Genomic DNA, 24,785 nt, shown 5'->3' on the forward strand with positions numbered 1-24,785 from the left:
ACACTTAAATACTGTACACTCTTAGTTTCTAAATCAGTAAAGATCCTTTTGGGATGGCCCACAGACACAACCTACACCCACAGGTGATTTCAATAACTAGGGTGCTGGAGATATTAATATGTTACTGTTGGCATTTAGAATACTTTTAGAAGTTGGTAAAAGGCAAAGATTATTAGAACAAGAGACCACAAATATTCTTAAGCAGGCAAATACTTTTGGATCCTCCAGGAAGAGTCCTACAATTCAATAGGCTAAGCCAAAGTCTATTGGCAAAAGTCTTGTATAGGATGAAGCACTTCTGGTAAGTAGATGGAAAAGTATTTGCACAAGTTCTTAGTCTTGGTTGAAAAGAAGTATCACGTGTAGGGCCACAAGCTGATTAGACTTGAGTTGTAGAAGTTGCAAGCACTCTACAGTAAGAGGTAAGTTCTCTGTCTTTTTACAGTACCTTACAAATGAAGAAAAAGATGCAGCTTTGATGGCCTCTGTTCCTGTGCAGCTCTGCAGATCTCGCTGTTCCTGGGCCTCAGTCCTGGGGACAATAGGGAGGACGTCGGTGGACTCATGCAATGCCACTGGGACGGTCAAAACCTGCAACCGGCAAACTTTACTTTGAGTGGCTGTTCAGTGTTTCAGCTCCTCACGTCTACCGCAAATAGCAACACTGTGGTTCCTGGCTGTCGAGATGGACTTTCCTTGCTTCTGGGGTCCTGCGCACTGTTGAGGGGGCTCAGGCTCTGTCAGTCCTGCTTCTGGGGAGTCTGGAGGATCTTCCAAAAGCTCTAGGCCTGCTTATAAGCAACGCACACAATCTGTTGTTCCTCTCCCTGGCTATAAGGTTTTGTCATGGCCACTGGTCAAGGGCCCATGTTTCTACCATGGACTCAGTCCTGGCGCCTCTGGCACCAGGCTCATCATGCAAAAGTGTGCTTTGCACACTTTATTCCTAAGGCACGTGCATCCAGGCCGGGCGTGGCCATAGGAGAACATTGGGGGGCACGTGCAAGAACCTCGGAGTGGCAAGGTGGAGCCACAAGGCGGGGCCAGAAGGGAGAGGTCGAGGCCAGCCTATTTAAGGACAACCCACCCGCATCCTGGCGCTTCGCGTTAGTCTGCTTTCTGCAGCGTAACGCTTACCGCCGCCTGCAGAGTCCTTACCTGTTTTCCAGCTTATCACCTCAAAGCGCATCCTACCTGGCTCCAGCTACACCATCGCTGAAAGCGCATCCTACCTGTCTCCAACTACATCGCTGAAAGCGAATCCTACCTGGCTCCAGCTACCCCATCGCTGAAAGCGCATCTTACCTGGGTCTGGCTACACCATCGCTGAAAGCTCATCCTACCTGGCTCCAGCTACACCATCGCTGAAAGCTCATCCTACCTGGCTCCAGCTACACCATCGCTGAAAGCGCATTACCTGGCTTCAGCTACACCATCGTCTGCAGCTCATCGCATTTTACCTGGTTCCTTAGTCATCTGAGTTGGAGCGCATCCTTACCTGTTCCAGACCTCCAGCTACACGGGAGCTTCTTCCATCCTCTTCAGAGTCTTCCATCTTGCAACTGCGGACAGGCCGTTGGACAGCCGCTTCCCGCTTGACCACGCCAGGTCATCCCTGCAAGAGAAAAGAACACACAAGGTTAGAAATTTCATAAATAACTTGCGCTTGGCCGCGCAACACCTGAGCCTCGCGTTCTAACCATAAAGCCAATTTACTATCTACCTGGGAGCTTCACCATTCTCTTGGGCTCCATCGGGGATCGCTCTAAACACTGCGACTCCGTGCAGTCATCTCCACGCCCATAAGGGAGAGAAAAGACATTGCAAGAATTACGAACTATAATCATGGCAAAAACAGCATTGCATTAGAACACGGACAATAATCATTGTTAAAAGACTCTTACCTTCCAAGTGGTCAGTTGCTGCCAGTCTGAGCCGCCACATCCACAGACCAGTGAAGCAACTAGGTCCATCCACGGCGCCCCTGCTAATGAGGAGCAGGACGGAGAGCTCATTCTTACAAGAAATCAGGTGAGCGTACATGGGTAAATGCTTGCTCATCTCGTTTTGGAACGAAGGATTCGGGGGGGAGGGAGCGATACCATCACACCATTCTCATTGCTTCTCGTATTCCCTCAGAGGCAGTACCAGCAACCGGAGCGGTCCACATTGCAGCAGCAGGGGGAGAGAACTGATCCAGGGGAACAAAGTCCAGGGAGGGCTCCAACCATGCCCCAAAGTCCCCGCAGAGACCATGTGAGCGTAACGGGTTTCCAGCAGAAACTCTGGAAATTCAACCAGCTCCGAGATGGATATCCAGATGGCTTACTTTGGAGTTGATTGGTCCCACCTACTCAAGGGAAGAAGTTGTCATTGCAGGGGCTTATCTGTCGATGCGAACTTGGCGTTTCGGCACTGCAGCAGTGCTTCACCGGGCACTTCACTTCCTGCCTAACCCAGACCCTCTGGAGCCAGAGGTGGGTTTCACTTGTGAATCCCGCCAAAAGCTGAAATGAACAAAGAGACCAAACCTGGTTTGGCGCTCAGAGTAACTCTCAAGAAGGACCTTTCCACAAAGAAATGGTGAAAATAGATGACCGGGGGCCATTTTGACAAAGATGGCTCCCATGGGTGCTTTACTGTAGCTGCGAACGTAGCTCGCGGTAAAGGCACACCATGGTAGTTCAAATGAAACCACTGCCACCAGCCATTCAGTGCAAAAAGGGTAATTTAAAAAATGTTACATGAGAAACTAGACAAAGCGGAACACTAGGTAATCCCTCCAGCACTCTATTGTAAGATAGGGTGTGCTGGGTCTAGAAAGTTACAATGGTAAGTAAAGTCAATTTCACTTTACTGCTCTTGGAAACAGTAGTTTATCCAAGAGAAGGTATTTAAACCTTTGGTTAATCTGAAAGATTTACCTGTGCCACTACACTGAAGGGGCTTTGTGACACAAAGTAAAAGATGCCTATGGAGTTTGTCAGACTCCACAACCAAAAGAAACAGTGTATAAAATCACGTTAAAAAGAGGGTCACTCTCTCCAGGTAAAAAAAAAATCAAGTCCTCAAAATCCATTTAAGTTGGTGGGGGTCTCTAAGGTGGAGGGAATTAGCACATTTCTGAGAATTATCCCTAACAACTAAGAGTGAAAACTACGCAAGCCACGTAGTGTGGAAACCTCAGATTCGATAACTAATGAGGGATGTGTGCTTCCAACGCAACTGCAGAATAAAAGTGTGCTCTAGCAATAGCCAAAACCAAATTATTTCCTACTGTTATACTTGATTAACCTGGCCATTGAACTCGTCTACATACCAATTTACGTGTCGTCATGAAGACGTCTCTGTCCACTTACCTGTTCAAGTGGGCTCCATTGAATCGACACTCCTTTCTCATCGGTCTGATGGTCTCTGAAGAGTACTGCATTTATTCTTCCTGGATCTTGCTCTGGGCCAATCTGGTTGTGTAATCGAGGCATTCTCTGATTCTGGCACTTGGATCTCTGATCTGGGGAGTGTTAGCATATCCGCCACTGTTGGTAGCGAGAACTGGTGCTGAGTCCTGTTGTGTGAGAATATTATTTTGAAGAGGTGGCCCCACCGATAGAGGATCCCTTTCTGCTGCAGACATTTTGTGAGTGGCATCATTTGTAGATGCCTGAAGATGGTTGTTGCAGCAAAGTCGAAGATCCTCTAAAGTGAGTATCATTCTGTGATCTGGCTTTCTGTAAAATGAGTTATTCAGACTGGAAAAAATGCAATCTTGTCAGTACATCTGGAATCTGGGCCTTTTGCTGCTGGAAATTGTAAATACCCAGTGAGTCTGGTCCACCCCCATGGAGTCCCCAAGTATAGACTTGAATAGGGCCCTGACATACTCCTCGGATCCTGATGTTCTGCCTGGATCTGTTCTCATTGTCCCCTAGTTTATCCTCCGTATGGCGATGACGATTCGCCAACTCCTTAAACCGTTGCTTCAGACTGTATTGATTGTTTGCAGAAGGTAGTTTCCAAGGCCATACGCTGTTCTTACGCCACCTGGGAGTTGCTAGAGCGGTCTCAGAGGGACCTATTCCATGGATGCCACCATGTCTTTGCTGCAGGGGTTGGAGTAAATGTGCTGTGTCCCTTTTCATTCATTGCTGCGTGTGTCGTCGTCTTGTTGTGCAACTGTGCACATGTCCAGAGAGGAGCTGGAGGAGGGCAATTTTGCCGGTTGTAGCATGGCCCTGTTGGATGATGGACCATTATTGCTCTTTGATTTGGAGGGGCTCATCCTGATTTGTGCGCCCTGGTATCTTCTAGTTCTGAAGTTTGGGACAGCCCTTGGGCGTGTGGATAGTTGGCCTAAGGGGCCTCTTTGTTTCAAGAGACCTTGGGATCTCTGTTATCCTTTTCCCGGTCTGCCTCGATCTCTGGCTTGAATGCCTTGCCAATCTCTGAATCAACTCCCTCCTGGGGTCCTATGTGAAGTTCTGCTTCAGCCTGTGGCCAGTCACTCCATGAAGGCGACCTCCATTCGGGGGAGCGGGGCACCAGTTCAAAGCGCCACCCTTTCTGCCAAGTGCCACCTGGCCCCCAAATGTGAGGGGGAGGGGTGGCTTTAATATACCTCACCAGAGCGCCAACGGTATTCCCTGCTGACCCTCCTGCTCCAAGACCAACGCTCTCCACCGCCTACACAGCTACTCGGCTTCTGTTGTTTGCTCTCCAACCACTGGTACCTGGGCCGGTTCCCACCGGCTCGGAGTGTGCAACGCTCAGCCCATCATTCCTGAATCTGCTACAAAGCGGAGATGCAAGCTCTTCTCTCCCTCACTTGCTGTTCTGGTCTGTCCCGCTAATATGCTCTGATGTAGCTGCTCGCTTCCCTTCCACGTACTCCAGCAGACTATCAGCTGAGACGCGCCCTCTTACTGGACTCTGGATGTGACTGCCAGCGCAGAGGGTATTTCTGCTAATCCCACTCACCACCCAGTCCTGTGCCCCAGCTCCCAGTGCATGTGGCAGATGTCATGTCTGGAAGCTATTTAGTGTGAGTTTCTTTGTTAATGGCAGTGCTGCTGAGCTCTGCAGATTCACGTCTCCATCGGATTCCAGTCGGGCCGCACCCCTCATTAACTATTTCTACCGAATTCTGTATCTTGGATATATCCGTATCCTGCTTAGCAGTCTCTGAAATCCTTTGGCACCAGAGGATGCTGTGCAGCGTGTAGTCTGTGTCCTTCGACTGCTACTATTCCCACGTCTCCACAAATCTCTTGACTAACGTCATGATTATTTTTTTGGAGAAATATTTGCAAAGTCTACACCGAAGACCGGCTTCAAGAGATGTGCGCACTGTGATTCGAAGATGTCTACCACTGACCTGCACAGGATTTCTCTCTGGTGCCTCTGCCAAGAAGACCTAGTTTGGCTCCTGACAATCGATGACCAGCAAGTACTTCAAGGAGAGAAAATTTAAGCTCACACTAAGTCGGTCGATTTCCAAGTCTGTCGTCCACAACTTCGAAGAGAAAATCTTCTGAAGGTAGAAGCTCCAGCGGAGACAGGTCTCCAGAAAGGCCCAAGAAATTATCTCGACATTCTAAACGGTCAAGATCTGGGAGTGATGATAATTTTTCCTCTTCATAGTCACGGAAGATGTTGAAGAAACCACACCATCGTTCCTCGCCTGACAAGCGCCTGGTGCGTTTTCTCAATTAGACCGTGAGTGTGGCGAATGGAGAAGGTTTAGAGAAAAGATGCAGATGTTTTCGAAGGTGGCTCTTTCTGGTCCCTTGAAAGAGCTGAAAAGCTGCTGAACCAACCAGTCTTCCAAGACGGGAAGGGAATCGAGCAAGGCTTCGACCCACGTACCCAAAAGCCAGAGTCTGAAGAACTCTGGGATGTCCTCTCGTCTAGTGTCGACCATAGAGACTTCATTGAAGTAAAAAGCTTCTGTGATTTCCTTCTCAAATGATTCGAAGTTCCCTTCAAAGTCTACCTTAGAGATGGCTTCGCGTTTTCAACCCAAATCGCAGACTGATTTCTTCCGATCTTTTGGAGAAGAGGAATATGACATCATACCCTTTGAGTATGAATGTTTTGGAACTCTCAATGTTCCAGAAGAGTTGGTCTCTGACCAATCCGGGTTGAAGACCTAGCCTCTTGTCTGAATGAAGCCAGTGGTCCGGATACCTCCCCTGAGGTTAAATTTGAAATACCAGACATACTCTCACAAATGTGGCCTATAAGAACGGTCATGAATAGGATGTTTGAGTGTTTGTTTTGGGGGCACCCTTTTAAGGACATTACCCAGGATGGACTGTTAGGGAGATGATGCCTCTAACACTTTTTGCTGGACTTCTGGACCTTTTTCTTCTCCTATATGAGTTGAGTCCCCTCCCGCCCCAGCCCTCCTTCATTCATTTTGCTCTCCCCATGTTAACCCTATTCATTTTGTTTTTACTTTATTTTTGTGGTCGTGCTTTTCTCCATACTTTTAAAAGCGTATATGTGCAGTGTTGCTGGGAGCCATTTAGGCTCTCCTTTTTATATTCTATTTTCCTTAGGAACTACTGTTCTCAGGGTTAGGATACTTTTTATCCTTCTCAGCTTTTCCTTTCGAGAGATGAGCACACACCACCCTATCTGGAGTTCTGAGGGGTTACATAGTATCCATTTTCTCTCTGCTACTTTAACATTTCTGTTACAGTACCAAGCATGGCTGGTGGCAGTGGACCTGTTCTACCGACTTTTCTGCTTGCAGGCTGTCGCAACTGCGGCTATGCACAGAAGGGTTACATTTGTGCCAACATGGTGGCTTCTTTCTTTTTGTGATTGTTCTTTCTTGGTCCTTCTACCGTCCTGGGTGGGGGAGGTGCTGGTTTGAGAGTCTTCGGCGTGAACTCTTTGTTCAGCCCACCGAGGGTCCAGTGTATCTGCAAGTACAGGAAGCATGGAAGGATCCCGAAACTCTGCAATCCTTTGTCTTCTGGTGTGCCTGAAAGGAATCCAACAACAATCCGGGAACCTGGTTAGGGTAAAAACACCTTAAAGGTGTATTAGCCCTACTGTTAAGAATTAAATGCTTTTCATCACACACAAACAACCGTACAGCATATTTCTTATTTATATCATGAGCATTTCAACAGCAGACACTCGAGCAGCAGACTCAGTGTGTACGCTAGCACTATCCCTAGGACGAAGCACACCCTACACCTGACGTCAAACCCTGAATTGAAGCAATAACAGGGAGACAGCACCATAAAGAAAAGGAACATCCCTCTAGCCCACACAGACTCACGAGTTGGGGCATGATGTCTGGTATGAAGGCCCCAATTTATCTGATGGACAACGTGATTGATAACATGCACTAAAAACAGGTCCTGAAGATTACTATACAGACTCATCGAAACCGGTTGACCCCTCTATTGTATGATATCCCTGAAGGGAGTTTGGGATACGGTATGTGTCCACAAGCACCGACATTTAACTGCTGTTATTTGTCAGATTTTACTGGTCAGAATTAATTGAACGCAGAACCTACGGGTTATCGGCACAACAGAAAACGTGTTCTGATAAACTGATTTGTTATGATAGTTTTATACATAAAAATAACCCCCTTTTTAACTTTTATGTTTGTTGGACCACAGTACACCAACTGATCTGCACTGTATGCACACACTTCTTTAGGGGTGAATAAAGAGAAACACCACCAAGCCGAAAGGAAATGCTTCCTCCTTGAAATGTCCATGAAAAGTATAGATCCGGCTCAACAACTCCTGTTTTTAATTCCGTTGGAATGCTATACATTGTAGCGGCAGGGAGAGGTTCTCTCTGCTCCATCCTATTATATAGGTGGCGCACCAGCTCTAACCTTATAGGGATAGGGTGCCTGAATGGAACCAGTTCCCACTGGTGGGGGAGGGGTGGTGGGGGCTGGCTTTCCTGATTGGTCAGCCACCTGCCCCTTTTTGTAAACTGAAGGGGGGGGTTTGCAGAGGATGAGTGTGAAATCCTAATAAAAGTTAAGATTCCTGAGGCAGAAGGCAAGTTGACCACTGAAACAGAAGAACCGAAGAAGACTACCAGTGATGCCTGCAGCCCCTTCGAGCAACTGCAGAGAGACCACTGCTGTTCTAACTGAGTTTCCAAATCGACAGAGGAGCTCTGAAGAGGACTCATTCCCTTTGGCTGGTGGGACCAACTTGCCAGAAGGCGACCTGCAAGACGAGCCACCCCGCAGATGTGCTGTGACCTTCTGGTCTGCAAACCGCCAATACCGGGGGATCTCCGACCATATTACAGTGCATCGTCTTCCCAAGAAAAAATCCTCTCAGAACTTTGGTGGGCTCAAGTTGGACCTCCAAAGGCAAGATTCCCCTCAAAGTCCCCTCAGTGCAGGACTGAAGAATCGAGGCAGATTGACTGGGTGGTAAATGTTCATCATTGGAGCTTGTGAAAAGACGCCAAAACTGTAGACCGACTGAGTACCAAGAATCCTTTGCTGAGATTACTTTCTCTCGACTCCTGCTACAACATCCCTTCGAGTCCCTCCTTATGCCCACATGAACAAGGAACAGGATACTGGGTCAACCACTGCTGCACTGTGAAAGATTCCAGCTGCATCTCCATCACTCCTCAGGTACTGTGCGACTCTGGATAGTACTTTCCTCAAGCCATTTTGTTGCTCTGTTGCTAGAGTGTGGATTCCGGTGTTTGGGTTTTCACCCATACCGTTCGCCCAGACCCAACACTTGTGCGCCAATGGGGAGCTTTTCCCAAGGTCCCTGAAACCCTTTTGACCATCAAAAGTATTTTGCTGCGGTCTTACCTGCTTTCCCTCCAATCTGACTCTGAAGAACTCATACCTAGATAGGAATGGACTGCTAAAGCCTCAAGGCCATTGAAAAGTATTACAAGTCTTTGAAAGTATTGGAACTGCTATTGCTGGTGCTGAATAACCTTTTGTATCCCTACTACAGAACATTTTCTGAGTTGCTATAACCAGTGATATTACTCATCAAACTGTTTTCATGATCTGTATAATTCCCCACTATTGGTTTACTCACCTGAATTGTTTGTTTCCTCTTGTGTTGGTTAGTTAAAATAGTACTTTCTTACCTGAATTTGACGTTTGCCTTGTGAAAAAAATAAAATCAAAAATGCCTATTCTTATTGGAATTTACAAGTGTGTAAAAGAGTTTCTTTGGGATTGTGCATGTACTGAGTTCATTGTACTTAACCTACAGCTCACATCCTCCTCCTAAGATGAGCCTGGTTGCTCTGCTATTCTCCCAAACCTTTGGGTAGTACAGATTTATACTAGAGTTGGGGCCTGTATACCAAGGGATAGTTTTAGAAGGTCTCAACTTTGGTAGACTTTAGATTTTAGGAAAACTCTCCTAATAATGACCTTTTTTTTTTTAAATTTATTTTTTAAATTCTTTGATTTTTACAACATATAACAACCAACAGACATCACGCGCAGTCTGGCACTTCATGTTGGGATTCCGCTCTTCATTGCCAATTTTCACGGCGTGCTTCCGTGGCCTCCCTCGTACATGTCCGTGGTGTCCTGTATCACCACAAGGTTGTCCCCTCAGGGTCATGCATTGTCTGAGTTGGGTCTCCTCCGCCAGCTTCTCTTCCCCAGTGGGGGCCTGTTCCCCACATTACTGCCTGCTTGCCTGCTTGTCAACAATCCTCCACTAGGGTCGCTTGTACTATTCCTTTCTTTGTGTTCAAACAATTCCTGTTTTAGCGAGTTCCATGCAAGTATCTTAGTCCCACTCTCACTTTCTCACCTTTGCAGCGCTCTAGACCACACTGACGTTTCAGCTAGCGCCAATTTCTTCAAATCTGCCCACCATACTTCTATGGGCGGCCTGTGCTAGATTTGCTTTGCAGCGCTTTGCCAGTATGCACATTAAGTGTTTCATTTTTGCTATGTGTCCTTTGTTTGCCGCCTCTTGGGAACAGGCCCAATAAATAACATTCCGGTGACCACGCGTGCATGTGGATTCCACCCTCAGCCGCTTTTGTTCTGACAGTGTCCCAAAACTCATCACCGGACAGGACCAAAACATGTGCAGAATGTCTGCTTTCTCTGCTGTGCATCGCGGGAAGCTTTGGGTTTGCTGGTTTCCCATGGTGGACATTCTCCTGGGCATGAGGTATGCTCTGTGCGTGAAGTAGAGCTGTGCTTGTCTAAATCTCACGTTTCTGGGGACTTTCTTCGTGTAGCAGAGGGCCCTGGACCATTCCTCGTCAGTGAGGGTTTTCTGGAGTTCTTCTTCGCATCTTGCCCTTGCTTGCAGCTCTCTTGCCTTCCCAATGTGTGCGATATGTCGCCAGGGTCTCTGCGTGGAGCAGGGGTCTTGTATCCCTCAGGTTTTCCATAACCTCTTCCAAAGAGTTAGGCCAAGTTTAACCATGTAAGGGGTTTAATCAGGGATTTTTTTATCTGTAACAGCTCTTAGATAGTATTGTCGTAGAGCAGGCTGAAAAAGCAGTGAGTCTATGGATGCGTTGTCTCCTTACCACAAATTGCAGTTGTTCCGCCAGGTAGTACCGTTCAAAGTCCAGCAACCTGATCCCACCCGATTCTTATTCCTTTGTAAAGTGTTCCGGACTATTCTTTTACTCCCCTCTCTCCACAGGAATTCCTGTGCCCTTGTGTTTAGCTGTTTGAAAAATGTCCCGGGTATGTTAAGAGGTATGTTTGTAAACTACTATAACAGGCGGGGCAGCACCGTCCATTTCATCCCTAGTGAGCGTCTTCCAGAACTTCATAGTGTTCTCAATTTTATCTAGGGCTACCTGCTTTTTGGCTTGATGTGTGTCCGTAGTATCGTAGTGGATGTCTACTTCCAAGTACCGGAAGTTGTGTGGTGTCCATGTGCGGCCCAGGTCTGGCAGCGTCCGGGCGACCCGTCTTAGGTCTGCTAGAGGGAACAGCAAGGACTTCCCTTTGTTAATGGCGATTCCCGACAGTCTAGCAAATGCACCCATGGCTTCTAACAGATCCGGTAATTGTACCCGTGGGTTCTTGACATAGAGGAGCATGTCGACAGCGTATATCGAGATTTGGTGTACGACCCCGTCTATTTCTATCCTAGATTCCTTATGCTCCGCCCCGAGAGAGGCTGCAAATGGTTCTAAAGCCAATATATATATAACATTGGGGATAGTGGACATCCCTGTTTCGTGCCCTTGGAAATTCTCCAAACCTCCTATCTGTCAGCCTGTCTTCGCTCTCGTCTTGGGATCCCTGTATAGGAGCTTTATCCCACGGAGAAATACCTACCCTATCCCAAAGAGGGCGAGTGCACTCAGCAGCCAGTTCTAATGTACAGAATCAAAGACATTGACAGCATCCAATGACACTACGGTGCACTCGCCCTGTCCCTGGTTTGTTTGATCCACTACGTGGTGAGTCTACGCAGGTTCCACGTAGTGTTTAGAGGGGATTGGGTCCTCCGACGTATTCCATATCTGACAGTAATCACCACAGCTGTGCTGCTTCGGAAAATCTTTTGGCGTCTGCGTCGATATGCTGTCCTCGAGGGCCTCTTCGAGCCGACGTCACTGGATGTTATAAGTAGGACGTACGACGCCTGTAGCCTCAGTTCCGTTTTTTCCGCGAACGTGTTCACTTCGGATATCTCAGCACGCCTCGGTTCTACTGAATCCTGTTCTTTCGGTTCTTTGAACCTGTTTCTTCCTTGCAATATTGTATGTCTCAGGCTTCTTCCACCCCGCGGTCCGGTTTTAAGAAGTGTTGGGTGTGCAGTTCAAAGATGTCGCTGACGGACATGCACGACGCTTGCCTTTGGTGCCTCGGAGAAGACCATGATACAGATGACTGTCGACTGCCAATCGCTCACATCGAAGGCCTTGCGGGAGCGTAAGAAGAAGCGGTCGGTAAGGTGGCCAAGCCCCGGAAGTCGCGTTCCACTGGTCTTTCGACGGATGATTCGAGGGGCGACTCTCTGCATCGTCATCGTGAGTCCAGAGGTTCTCGGTCTGGGAGTCGGTCCTGCCATTCCCCTGCCTCTTCGAGGCACTCCAGGAAGCGCTGTCACGGGTCGCCTTCCCCGTCCTGTCCGAGGACTCTGCCCGTCGGCGGGTTGCTTGTCCCAACACGCATTCCACTCCTGAGGAATGGGATTCCTTACGAAAGGAGATGTTGGCGATTTTCCAATCTCAGGGCTCTGGTCCGTCCACGCTGTCGAAATATGCCGGCCGTGACCGTTCTAGAGATGCTGCTCGTACGCCTTCGGGCTACAGCGGCTGTCGCGACCACCGGGCGCTTTCGAGATCCTGGTCGGACAAGGATGGTCGCTCTAGACATGCCCGTTCCAGGTCCCGGTCCTCGACGCCCTCGAGACCGCGAGAACCTGTGAAGTCTTCGAGGAAGACATCGACACCTTCGGCGTCGAGATCGTCGACGGACTCTCTCGAGGCTCCGCCTCCAAGGAAGTCGTCGACGCCATCGGCGCCCAGGCTGTCGAGGGACAAGCTCAGGGCTCCGCCCTCGAGGCCTGTGTCGAAGCTGTCGGCGCCGCACTCGAAGCCGATTCCGTCGACGCCTTTCGAGGCGCATTTGTCGGAGGTAACCCGTGGCACGGTGGCACCCCCAGAAAGGCTCTGGCCAAGGCTAAACATGTCTTTGTTCCTTTTTCTGTACCCTCCTTCCAGCCTCTGGATTGTATTTCTGAGGTGGATGAGGGGTCTGAGGAAGGTGTGGTTCCTGAAGAGGTTCCTGATGACCTCCTTTCTGGTCATAGCCAACTTGAGGACCTGCGTCAGTCGTGGCACAACGCCAGTGGTCTAGACACCTCTCTTGAGGTGGAATTTGGTAGGCCTGAGCCTGGCACGCATGCCGAGTCCTCATACCGGCGCCTGATGTCGAGGGTCACGGATTACCTGGGGTGGTCTGCCCCCCCTGGGGATTTTCAGCAGGATGACCTGACTGATATCCTCGACCAAGGTCCACCAACTGACCTGGTGCTGCCATTCCATATGGCCTTGCAGAGAAGGGTGGCTGCAGCTTGGACTTCTCCGGAGAGTCTCCCGGCAGTGAGCAAGTCCTTGCCGAAGAAATATTGCCCAGTGAGTGGCGACCCCTGCTACTTGACCACGCACCCCACTCCGGAGAGTGTGGTGGTGCAGGAGCCTACGGCCCCCGCAAAGCAGGCGTCGTACCCTACCAACCCTCCTGATACGGACGACACACGTTTTGACGGCTGCCAACTTCATTTGTGCCTTGTCTCGTTTCACGCACACTCTGTGGAATTGTATTTCCTTAGCAGCTGATCATATTCCTGAAGGGGAGGAACGGGATGGTTTTCCTGCTATCGTGCAGGATGGCAAGGATGCCATGTGTGAATCCGTTCAGTCGGGTCTGGACATGGTTGATTGCGTCAGCCGGTCCATGGCGGCGAGCACCGTAATATGCAGGTTTGCGTGGTTGCGGAAGTCCGGGTTTGCTCCTGATGTGCAAGGCCTGCTCCTCAGCATGCCCTTTGATGGTGAACATCTTTTTGGCAGCAAGGCTGACGAGAGCCTTGAGAGGTTGCAGACCTCCAAAGCTGCAACAAAGTCGTTGGGCGCTGCAGTTTGCCAACCTCCGCCTTTTCGTCCTAGGGGAGAGCAATGGAGGGGAGGTTCCTTTCATTATTACTCATCCTTTAGTAAATTGAGAGGAGCTGCAAGTCAAAGGGGCCCCCGTAGGGGTGCCAGAGGTGGAAAACCGGGTACTCGAGGTGCCAAGGCCGCTCAGGCAGTTGCCTCTTTGCCCTCAGGCACTGCCACAGCTGCCTCAGCTCAGTCATGAGGCCATGTCCCATGGTTCGCCGGTTTGCGGAAGGCTGGCGCAGCATCTTGTAGAGTTGCGTGCCATTACTTCAGATGTGTGGATTCTGGAGATCATAGCCCGCGGCTACGGTCTTCCTTTCCGGCAGAGGCCTCACAACAATCCACCAGGGAATCTCTCTTGGAAGAGTTCGGATCCGCTCCTTGCGCAGGAAATACAATCCCTGCTGGAGAAAGGCGCCATAGAACTGGTGCCTGTAGCGGAGAGGAACAAGGGATGGTATTCCCCTTATTTTTTCATTTTGAAGAAAGACGGGGGATTGAGACCCATCATGTACTTGCGCGGTTTGAACAAGCTCCTCAGGAAGGACAAGTTCATGATGGTTACTCTTTCTCAAGTCCTCCAGGCCCTTCAACTTCAGGACTGGTTGGTGTCTCTAGACCTCAAGGATGCTTATTTTCATGTGCCGATCCATCCCAAGCACAAGAAGTACCTGAGGTTTGCGGTTGGTGACTCGCACTTTCAGTTTCGGGTCCTGCCGTTCGGATTGACCTCCGCCCCGAGGGTCTTCACCAAGCTCATGGTGGTGGTGGCAGCGTATCTCAGGAAAGGGGGGATTCACGTCTACCACTACCTGGACGATTAGTTGATCAGGGCGCGCTCTCCCGAGCAAGTCCTGGATCATCTGTCCGTCACCTGCCACTCCCTTCACAAGCTGGTCTTCCCCCTCAACTTAAAGAAGTCCCACTTGACGCCAACTCAGCGGCTCCAGAACATCGGAGCAGTGCTCGACACGTCCCTGGGGCAGTGTTTTCCTCCCCAGGTGAGTGCATCACATTCAACAGATGGTGCACAAGTTTCAACATGCCCAGAGTCTCCCAGCGTTGGAGTTCTTGAGGTTGCTCGGCCTCATGGCATCCTGCATTCTTCTGGTGCCAGAGGCCAGGTTGCGGATGAGATCTCTGCAATGGGCTCTCAAGATGCATTGGTCACAGTCCTCCGGCAGGATGTCGGACCCCGTTCAGGTGCCGCCCTCGGTCGCCCAGGACCTTCTGTGGTGGGCCTTCGAAGGCAATCTGATGATGGGGGCTCAGTTTTGGCTACTTTGGCCGGAGGTGACAATCGTGACGGACGCATCCCTCATGGAATGCTCATGCCAACGAGTTGAAAGTCAGCGGTCGTTGGTCTCCGTCAGAGTCCAGACTCCATATCAATCTGTTGGAGCTGAGGACTGTCCGGCTTGCCCCGAAGGCTTTTCTGCCGACTGTGCGAGCAAAGAATGTCCTGATTCTGACGGACAACACAAGGGCCATGCACTACCTCAACAAAAAGGGGGGATGGGGGCAGCTTCAGTTTCTCTGTGCAGGGAGGCGATGCAGCTCTGGTCCTGGCCATCCAGCATGAAATTTCGATCTTGGCAGTTCATCTGGCCGGAGACGAAAACGAGACGGCGGACGCTCTGAGCAGGCAGAGCGCAATCTCTCATGAGTGGGAGTTGGCTCAGGAGATTCTCCTGGAGATCTTCACCCTTTGGGCGACCCCTCAAGTGGATCTTTTTGTCGCCAGTGTCAACCGGAAGTGCGAAAGGTTCTGCTTGCGGGAATTTCCTCCAATAGGAGCCGTAGGAGACGCGTTCGTGGTGGAGTGGTCCTTCCCACTGCTGTACGCGTTTCCTCCAGTCCCTGTAATCCCGCAAGTGCTGCGGAGGTTACGGAGGTTCGGTTCCCGGATGATCCTCATGGCCCAGAGGAGGTGGTACCCAGACCTTCTCGACTTGTCCATCTGCCCTCCACGTCGTCTTCCCCACCAAGACGATCTGCTCTCATGGGAGGGGGGTCAGGTTCTCCATCCAGAGGTCAGATCCCTCAACCTTCACGCTTGGCTTCTGAAAGGTTGAGGTATAAGGATTGGGACCTCCCTGAAGACGTGATGGAGGTTTTGCTTTCGGCCAGAAGGCCGGCAACAAAGTCCCTGTACTGTTGCTGTTGGAGAAAGTTCTGCGACTGGTGCAGGGTTAAGAATGTGGATCCTTTTTCATGTGACATTCCTGTGGTTCTGTCTTTTTTGCTTTCTTTAGCCCACAAGTGCCTGCAAGTGGGTACCATTAAAGGTCACCTGGCGGCGCTGTCCATATTTAAGCGCTCGTCTGAGGAGTGTTCTGATTTTAAAATTCCTTTAATTTCTCAGTTTCTGAAAGGGCTCACTAATGTGTTCCCTCTGTCACCTTTCCAGGTGCACGGTTGGGATTTGAACCTTGTTCTCAAGTTTCTAATGGGTGCTCCGTTTGAGCCTTTATTTTTTTGTCCTTTGAGACTGTTAACCCCTTAAAACTGTATTTTTAGTTGCTGTCACTTCCGCTCGCAGAGTGAGTGAGTTACAGGCACTGTCAGTTAAGCCACCCTTCACTGTGTTTCATAAGGACAGGGTTGTCCTTAGAGTTCGTCCTTCCTTTCTTCCAAAGTTGTGTCGGAATTTCATTTAAGCCAGAAGGTCATTCTTCTGGCATTTTATCCTCCTCCGCATCCTGGTAAGGACGAGGAGAGGCTCCATAGGTTAGATCCTAGGAGAGCTTTAAGTTTCTACATTTCACGCATGTCCCGGGTCAGAGTCGATGATCAGCTCTTTATAGGTTACGCTGGAAGGCGTTTGGGACAAGCTGTTACTAAGCAGACTTTGTCTCAATGGATTATCTTGCCAATTTCTGAATGTTACCGCTTGGCGGGTAAGGACCTTCCGGTAGGCTTACAGGCCCATTCTACTAGGGGTATGGCTGCCTCTACTGCCCTGCAGAGGGGTGTTCCTATTCGTAACATCTGTGAAGCAGCCACTTGGGCTTCGGTCCAAACCTTTGTACGACACTACTTCCTAGATTCTATCCATGGGCAGGATCTGGCCTTTGGCAAGGCGATCCTTTACTCTGCAATTTGATTGGGCATTCCAAATTTCTATATTCTAAATTCTTTTTCCCCTCCTCCATACGTTGATACTGCTTTGGGAGTCTGTCATAGATATGGAATACGTCGGAGGACCCAATCCCCTCGAAGAACAAGTTACTCTCTTACCTGGTAATGTTCTTTCGATGGGATGGTCAGACGACGTATTCCATATCGCTCCCTCCCTACCTGCCTCGCTACAGAATTTCTTATGCGATTGCAGCTTACGTTTCTGCAAGGCTTTCTGTGGTCATACTGGCAGAAGATTGGTGCCACACGTTCTGGGGAAAAAACTACAACTGAAGCTACGGGCGTTGTGCATCCTACTTATAACATCCAGTGACGTCGGCTCGACGGAGGCCCTCGAGGACAGCGTATTGACGTCATCGACGCAGGACACAGATGCCAAAAGATTTTCCGAAGCAGCACAGCTGTGGTGATTACTGTCATAGATATGGAATACGTCGTCGGACCATCCCATGGAAAGAATGTTACCAGGTAAGAGAGTAACTTGTTCTTCTCTCTGGTACGTAGCCCGTTTGGTCTGGGTGCACTAACGTGGGTATGACTCGTTTAAATCGGCTGGCCAGAGTTGTTGTTAGAGTTTTAGAATCCTAGTTTATCAAGGAGATTGGCCTGTAGGAGCTACAGTCGAGAGGCGATTTCCCCGGTTTTAGTATAGGTTTTATTACTGATTCTGACATGCTGTTCGGGAGCTGTCCTCTCTCATATGCTTCTTCGTACATCTCTGGGTAACCCATCCGGTCCCGGGGACTTGCCGGTTGGGAGACTGGTTATTACGGCTGCCAATTACTCTACTGAGGTGGGGCTTCCAAAATCTGTACTTGCTCATCCGTTAATTTGAGAAGGTTAATCTCTTCCAGGGCATCGGCTATGTCCTCAGGGCCTTGAATATCGCCAGTATTTCCAGCAGATGTATGTGGTTCTGCGCCGTGGCATGAGTCCACACACCTTGTGCTGTGTGATGAGCCCTCCACCCAGCGAGTGAAACGTCTGGCGTAACGATCGCTTGCACTTCTGAATCGTGGAAGGGTTTCCCCTTCAACAGATTTTGCCTTGTCCACCAGCAAAAGTTTTGTACCAGTGTTGGTGAAACTCCCCAAAAGCACTATATAAATAACATATCCATATTTCTGATGTTTGTTAATCTGCTTAGAATCACATGCTGTGCATAGGTCCGACATCCAGTGGTCACTGCGGAGTATTGCATTTTGTTTTTCGTAGTCTAAAAGGGGACGTCGACAAGGCGTGTCTGTAACACTATCCCTATAGTGACGTGCGTTGTACCCACAATCCCTCACGCGTCGAGGTCCCTCAGATTGTTTTTTTCCGCCTAGCTACTGGTCGCCTTTATGCGGAGCTCCTCGAGAGACATTGCCAAATAGTTTCTTCGACCTTTGGTAGTTTGTTATTAATATCAATAACGTAGATCCCTCCCTCGATGCAGAGCCGTTTCTCCGCCGAGCAAGATCTTCGGCGGAAGGACGAGCGGAGGAGATGCTTCGGCGCTGCCGAACACGTGGCCTGGCCTCGCCGGCCGTACACAGTAGGGAGAGTGGGGTTTTGTGGTCTTTCTTTTCTTTAAGAATGCCTTCTCTTTCCCCTCCCTCTCTTTCGAGGTCGTAGTCGCACTTATTACCCTCAGCTATGGAGAGGACGCCATTTAGGTTTTGCCCGCTTTGCAAGGGTAAATATACCTGGGAGGATAAGCACAAACGGTGCAACCGTTGCTTACCCCTCGATCACCAGGAGGACGGCTGTGCGGCCTGTAAATTACTAAAGCCCAAAACTCTAAGACCGCAGGGTCAAAAGGTGGGCGGCCTACGCCATGTCTAGGCCTGACTCCTCGCCCGCTGCCGCCGAGTGTGACGAGGACAGTGACTACACGGCCCCCGTAACGGAGGCTGTAGACCTCTCAAAGGAGCGTTCACGCTCGTCGTCGTCGTCCGTCCCCGGCCCCGACAAGCCCGGCTCACGCCCAGCTTATGGGGATGAACACCCCGGCGACAAGGACGCACACAAAAAAACACCAAAGCACATACCCCCAGGCACACATTCGTCAAAGACGAAGGCAGCTATAGCGTCAACGGGGACACCGGGCCCACCGACGTCTTCCGCCGACCGTAAGGGTCGTCAGCCCTCCCCCGACAGGCGACTGGGGACTCTAAAAATAAGGGCGCTAACACCAAAATTTACGGCGACGCGCATCGCAAGAGCGCTCACGTTGCCAACAAGGACTCGACCGGCAAGGACTCGACGAGCAAGGACTCGACGAGCAAAGGCTCGACGTTTCATAGCGCGACGGTGACCGATCCCTCGGAAGAGAGTATGATCGCCGAAAGCCTCGCGCGCATAGCATCTAAGGACGGCCAAAGACGTACGGTGAGTGCAACGCCGAAAACCGCGCACAAGGCCAAAGATACGCCGAAGGCGCCGGAAAACAGATCAGGCCTGTTCCCGACGCCGACAGAAGGCCCTAGCCAGCAAGAAGGATACTCAGAAGGCGAAGGCTCTTTCTTAGACGTTATGGGACAGAACCAGACTATTACAGGAGGAAGAAACCCCCTTTTCTTTCCCAGACCGTCCTGGCCGACCGCAGTGGACCTTTGAAAGGTTCCAGACTTGTATGGACAAACTAGATAGGTTCATGTCCATCCCAGAAGACAGGGCACCCAAGAGACCAAGGGAGGCACCCCTGGAGAGTCCAAGGGCTAAATACCAGAAGTTTTATAACCCCATACAGGAGGACATAGACTCTTACAATCCCACTGAGGAAGACACCTTCTTCCAAGAGGAAGATGAGTTCACCTATGTTGAGGACCAACAAGAAGAGGAAGGTTTTCACAAGGAAACTAACCTATGTGAGGAAGGATTCCAGGAAGACACAGGCGAGGGCGACCCAAATCCCTGGCAGTCACCGGCTAGGTCGACTGACACAGGCAGTAGCAGTATAGTCATCAGGTCTACTGAAACTACACCAGTCAGGAACCCGTCGCCTGTCGATGATCAACCCACCTTCAATGCACTGCTGAAGAAGGCAGCAGCCCATTTCGAGATCGAAACTGGGGAGGTCACCCCAGACACCGATTTTGTGGAGAGGATTATCAAAGAAAAAACCCCCACTAGCCAGGTTATACCCATCCTTGCCTCAGTTTAGAGAGTATTACACCTTCTCTTTCCACTCCGGCATTGGTGAGAGGGGTCAATCCAAGGATTGAGAAACTGTTCTCTCCCTCTCAATCAGACCCATTATATATTAAGGGTCACTCAATCCCGGACTCCCTGGTTGTGACCAACACCAGGAAAAGGGCAGGAGTCCCACTATCTACTAGCGAGGCACCCCCAGACAAAGAGGGGAAGAAGCTGTATGCCCTAGCCAAGAGAATCACCACCTCTGCAGCATTCTCTACCAGAATCGCCAATAATAACACCCTATTGGCAAGTTATGCCGATGCTCAATGGGCTAAGCTCAGACAGGACATCGAAGAAGCTCCCGAACCCTTAAGGACTCGTTTACTGACTACAGTTAACGAGGGCTCTCTGGTCAATCAAAGCATCGTCAAGAATACCCTCGATACAGCAGAGACGGCTGGCTGCACTTTGGTACAAGGAATTTTACTGAAGCGTCACGTCTGGCTTCGCAATTCCGGATTTAAGGCAGAAACACAAGTGTCCCTTATTAATAAACCCATAGAGGAGTCCAACCTCTTTGGGAGAGCAGTGGTTGACGCACTGGAGAAGGCGAAGAAAGAATTTGATACAATAAAGACCTTAGACCAAATTTCAAAACCCCCTAACAGGCGGGGATTTGGTAATAAGCGCTTTTTTCGTGGACAACGCCAGCAACAAAACCAACGACAACAGTACTCTGCCAGCAACTACCAAAGTAATAGCGGCCAGTACAATCGGAGGGGTCAACGTCGTGGCAAGGGAAGAGGCCGGGGTTCCACTCCCAGAGGCTCCCAAGCCAACAACACCACCAAGTGACATGAAGATTTGCGTCCCCTCCCATGCAACGCCGGTCGGGGGCCGGTTAACATCCTTTCTTCCAGCATGGGAGGGAACAACATCGGACCGCTGGGTACTTTCCACCGTAGCCCGCGGCTACTGTATAAAGTTCAACAGTTCCCCAACATACAGACCCCCGAGGGGACGCCGCATGACACCAGAACACCTCGCCATCCTTCTCCAAGACGTGGACCAACTACTGGAAAAAGGAGCCATAGAGGTCGTGCCTCTATCTCAGGTAATGGAAGGTATTTATTCAGTGTACTTCCTTGTACCCAAAAAGGATCTAACCATGCGCCCTGTATTAGATCTGCGCCCAGCGAACAAGTTTGTCAAACCCCAAAGGTTTCGTATGGTGACCTTACAGGAAGTGATCCCACTGCTATCACAGGGAGATTACATGACAACACTGGACATGAAAGATGCATACTTTCATATTTTAATGTTGCCAGCGCACAGAAAATACCTCAGGTTCATGATAGAGGGCAAACACTACCAGTTCAGAGTACTTACCCTTCGGCATAGCATCTGCACCAAGGGTATTCACGAAAGTACTGGCAGCGGCCCACCTGCGCAGGTTATCCATCCCAGTATACCCTTACCTCGACGACTGGCTCATAACAGGGGATTCTTACGAGATATGCTTCTCAAACACCCAAAAGACTGTAGACCTTTTGTTCCAACTGGGCTTCTCCATCAACGAGAAGAAGTCCAGCTTAGACCCCAGCCAAGTCAAACAATTCCTAGGGGCTCTAATTCGAACAAAGGACGGCCTCGTCTTCCCCTCCAACGAGAGGGTCCAAAACATGCTGTTTCAGATTCCCCAATATGTGGCAGGTCGAGAGGTGATGGTGCGCAAAGCGATGCGATTGCTAGGAATGATGGCGTTGTGTATTTATTTGGTACCTCACGCGCGCCTGCGCATGCGCCCAATGCAAGAGTGGCTCAACAGCCAGTGGTGTCAGGCCAGCGGACAATGGGACGATCTAGTGGTGGTCTCGCAAGCCTTGGTTCTCTCGCTATAGTGGTGGACAAAGGAAAACCTGATAATAGGGAAACCCTTTGCCACACCCGCGGTGGAGGCCACTCTAACCACGGACGCATCCCTCACAGGATGGGGGGGCTCACCTATCCCATCAGACTGCTCACGGAGTGTGGACTCCGAACGTAGCATCCAAGCACATAAACCTACTGGAGCTACTGGCGGTGTTCAAAGCACTAAAAGCCTTCCAGGAACACCTACAAGGGAAGACAGTGATGGTCCTTACAGACAGCACCACAGCCATGTACTACATCAACAAGCAGGGGGGCACCCACTCTCCAGGACTGTCCAAGCTGTCCCAGAATATATGGAAGTGGGCTCTCAAACACATGTTCCTACTGTCACAACACGTACCAGGGGAACTCAATCTGCTAGCAGACGAACACAGCAGAGACTTCCCCCTGCCCGAAGAGTACGAATGGCAATTGCACGAAGACATCGTCTTAGACGTCTTCACGCAATGGGGATTCCCGGAAATAGACCTGTTCGCAACTCTGGAGAACTCACAATGCCAAAGTTACGCCTCCAGGTACCCCTAGAACCAGTCCAAGGGGAACGGTCTGTCGATTCAATGGTCAGGGAAATTTCTTTACGCCTTTCCCCCGACTCCCCTTCTCAACAAAGTGGTGCACAAGATGCACCAGGAGCAGGTTACCATGATACTAGTGGCCCCAATGTGGGCCCGGCAGCCATGGTTCGCTCACTTGATGGAGATGTCCCTATCTCCCCCAGTGAAACTTCCCTGCCCGTACAACATGCTGTCACAGGACAAGGGCAGGACACTGCATCCATGCCCTCAGACCATGAACTTAGCAGCCTGGCTCCTGAGATCATAGAATTTGGACATCTACAACTCCCGCAGAGATGTATGGACATCCTCCGGGAAGCCAGAAAACCTAATACTCGCCACTGCTATTCTAGCAAGTGGAAAAGATTTGTCATCTGGTGTAGAGGTAAGAGCATCAACCCGGTTGACTGCTCTCCCACTAACATTGTTCTGTACTTGACCCATTTACTGGATTCAGGTCTAGTGTTCAATTCCATTAAAGTCCACCTAGCGGCACTTTCTGCGTACACCACTTCCCAACTTAAAGTGTTGTGGTGGAAGATACCAGTTATCAAGGCCTTCATGGAGGGGGTAAAGAGAATACACCCTCCGATAGCTAACCCAGCTCCCGGATGGGACTTAAATGTGGTACTTTCTAGACTCATGGGCCCTCCTTTTGAACCCATGCACAAGGCAACTCTTAAAGACCTCACTCTTAAGACTTCTTTCCTAATAGCTATCACCTCCATTAGGAGAGTAAGTGAACTACAGGCTCTTTCTGTTCTAGACCCCTTCGTAACAGTTCACAAGGATAAGGTGGTTCTACGCACACACCCAAGGTTTGCACCAAAATTCATCTCGAAATTCCATGTAAACCAGTCAATAGAACTACCAACTTTCTTTCAAAACCCTTCCAGCTTGGGAGAAAAAAGTCTGCATACACTAGATGTACGCAGAGCTGTCATGTTCTACATGGAAAGAACCAGACCACTGAGAAAGACTAATCAGTTCTTTGTCTCGGTGGCAGCAGGAAGAGAAGGAGATGCAGTTTCAAAGTCCACTATATCTAGATGGATTGTTCAATGCATCACTCTCTGTTACACTCTTGCTAAGAGAGAACTACCCTTCAAGCCAAGAGCACATTCCACTCGAGGCACTGGGGCTTCCATAGCGTTCATTGCAAATGTTCCCCTTGAGTCCATCTGCAAAGCGGCTACCTGGAGTTCTGTGCACACCTTTACAAAACACTACTGTCTAGATGCACACTCTAGATCTGACTCCCAGGTGGGACAGGCAGTATTAAGACATCTTTTCTCTACTGTTCCTTCTCATAACCCACCGCCAACTCATGGGTACTGCTCGCTAGTCTATGCACAGCATGTGATTCTAAGCAGATTAACAAACATCAGAAGACAATGCATTACTTACTGTAAAAGCATTTCTGATGGTTGTATCTGCTTAGATTCACATGCGCCCACCCTTCCGCCCCGCTTGGATGGAAGGAACATAGACACCTTTCTACATCTCTCTCTCTCTTTTCTGTACTCACTCACGTATAGAAGGCTCCCTCAGGGCAGAAAAAATACAAACAGAGGGACCTCGACGCGTGAGGGATTGTGGGTACAACGCACGTCACTATAGGGATAGTGTTACAGACACGCCTTGTCGACGTCCCCTTTTCGACTACGGAAAACAAAATGCAATACTCCTCAGTGACCACTGGATGTCGGACCTATGCACAGCATGTGAATCTAAGCAGATACAACCATCAGAAATGCTTTTACGGTAAGTAATGCATTGTCATATCTCGGAGGATAGCTCAGCGGCAACGTGCTCGCCTTGGAAGCAAGACAACACGAGCAACACAGGTTCGATCCCTGGGTCCGTGCTTAGAAACTTCTCGGTATTAAGCCTGTTATAAATGACCCATCATATCATTATCTGCCGTAACAAGTTTGAAGAAAGGAAAGCTTCTTGGACGTAAGGGAATGATAACATTACCAAGGGTACAAATTGGGGTTTGCAAGCTTCTAGCCAGCCATAAAGCCAGTAGCCACCTCAAAAGTACAGTTACACACAGCACACCATTTTTTGGATTTTGTTTGAGTAATTTCTCACTAGCTAATGGTGAGTGCAAATCTTGACCCCTAGCATTGCTTTCATGGTGATTCTGGTACTTTCAGCCAATTCCTATACCCCTTTATAGCTTTCACCCAGCCATCCCTTCATGCTTTGTGGGGATTGGGTCCTCACGACGTATTCCATATCTATGACATGTAATCACCACAGCTGTGCTGCTTACATGTCATAGATATGGAATACGTCGTCAGACCATCCCATCGAAAGAACGTTACCAGGTAAGAAAGTAACTTGCTCTTCTCAGTGTTCTTGATACTTGTGATGATATGGGTTGGTGTAGTGCTAGTT

At 49.7% G+C, this 24,785-nt stretch overlaps 1 protein-coding gene across 3 annotated transcripts in view; it reads left to right on the forward strand.

Moving 5' to 3' along the window:
• Nucleotides 1–24,785, forward strand: part of DNAJC7 (DnaJ heat shock protein family (Hsp40) member C7) — an 838,484-nt gene that overhangs the window by 395,995 nt on the left and 417,704 nt on the right. The window lies entirely within an intron of this gene.

The sequence above is a fragment of the Ambystoma mexicanum genome, chromosome 13 (assembly GCF_040938575.1).
Source record: "Ambystoma mexicanum isolate Mex_15411 chromosome 13, UKY_AmexF1_1, whole genome shotgun sequence".
NCBI classification, from domain to species: domain Eukaryota; kingdom Metazoa; phylum Chordata; class Amphibia; order Caudata; family Ambystomatidae; genus Ambystoma; species Ambystoma mexicanum.